At 40.6% G+C, this 1,484-nt stretch overlaps 1 non-coding gene across 1 annotated transcript; it reads right to left on the bottom strand.

Annotated features, from left to right (window-relative positions):
• Positions 1 to 1,061: 1,061 nt before the first annotated feature.
• On the bottom strand, positions 1,062 to 1,134 carry trnav-uac (transfer RNA valine (anticodon UAC)). The gene has a single exon. It is a non-coding gene; the product is annotated as a tRNA-Val (tRNA).
• Positions 1,135 to 1,484: the final 350 nt, after the last annotated feature.

Raw genomic sequence — 1,484 nt, 5'->3', positions numbered from 1 at the left:
ATTTATGTTTTATTAGTTAGCGCACCGTGTTCCGGCCGGGACTTCATTTGCGTTGCGCGGAGCTCTCACTTCCGCCTCTGAGTTGTTGACAAAAGCTAAGTCTCAGCGGCATAAAGTCCAATCTTCAAGATTGGCCCGTGGGGATTTTATTGATTGATGATAATGCCCGACTTTTTATCGTTTTTGGGGAACCAATGCCCATCCTTAAAATGACTGGGGAATGCCTGGAGTACGGCAGCATTTCTCCTCCGGGGCTGCTGGTTGAAAGCGAACGGCGGGAAGAGCGCTGAGGTGAGCGGATAGACTGAACAGGGCGGGCGGCTGAGTAGCTGATGCTTACCGTGTATCCCGGTCTGAAGAAACGGGTGGCAGAGCGCATCGTACATGGCTGGTAGATGAGTTTCTGAGTGTGACCAGTGAAGGTGTCGTAAATGTCCCGTATTGCTTCCCCCCGTGTTCGTCCCCCGGTCTAACGGTTCGTCAGTCCGCTGGTCTATTTCCTCCCCTCCACCCCATGTTCGTTCATTCGCCCTCTCCTCCCACTCCAGGCGGCATTTCCCGTATTTTCAAACCCAAAGCGTGACAGGTTAGGTGGCAAGGTGAGTTTAATTAATCTATTAAACTCACTGAAGATGAATACATAAACTAAAAGCTGGATTGTAGACATTTTTTATAAGCATATTTGTGAGCCTGCCTCTTTGTTATTAAATTCAATATAATTTCAGATTTTTCTATAACTTTTCTTCTGGTTAACTTAGAAAGTGAGCTATTATTGTTACAGGTTAGTTTTCTAAACTACAAAAAAGCAACTGTTAGGGATGCTCAAATATGAAAAATTGGACTGATATTGATATCTGATAGTAACACCGGTATTATGCCAGATTTACCAATATTTCATTTTATATTTTTTTTATCCGATTACTCGATTAATCGTAAGAATAATCGATAGATTACTCGATTACTAAAATATTCGTTTACAACAGCCCTAGTACAGACCATGACACCACAGAACCCTTGTTGACCTTTAGTAAACACCTGTGATGAATAGAACATACTAAATCTGTTTCTGCCTGGTTTCGAACCAAAGACCTTTTGCTTGTAAAGCAAATGTGATAACCACTACACTACAGAAACTCATGCTCTTTGCAGTGTTCCTGGTAGATGATCCACATTATGTTAGAGACTAATGTCAAGGATGGGCATGGAACAATGTCAAATACTTATACCACAGATCCTCTCAGAGAGCACAGTAACTTGGTGAACAAACCGTCAGACTTATAATTGTGCCTAATTTCACATTACAGTCCATAAACTAAGCCTGGGATCAAACAATTGTATTGAAGATGTCATTAGCAGAGACAAATGGTTCTACAGAGACTTGGCTAAATGGCTATAAAATAAAATCAACACTTACAAATAAAAACTGGTTAAAAAATAAAATTAACACATTAAAATAAAAAAAATATCTCTGAAATACAATCAAC

This window comes from Poecilia mexicana, unplaced genomic scaffold (genome assembly GCF_051168715.1).
Source record: "Poecilia mexicana isolate PSO_F unplaced genomic scaffold, ASM5116871v1 scaffold_15, whole genome shotgun sequence".
Taxonomy (NCBI): domain Eukaryota; kingdom Metazoa; phylum Chordata; class Actinopteri; order Cyprinodontiformes; family Poeciliidae; genus Poecilia; species Poecilia mexicana.
The sequence above is the reverse complement of the archived record's forward strand: the minus strand, read 5'-3'. Positions and strand labels throughout refer to the sequence as shown.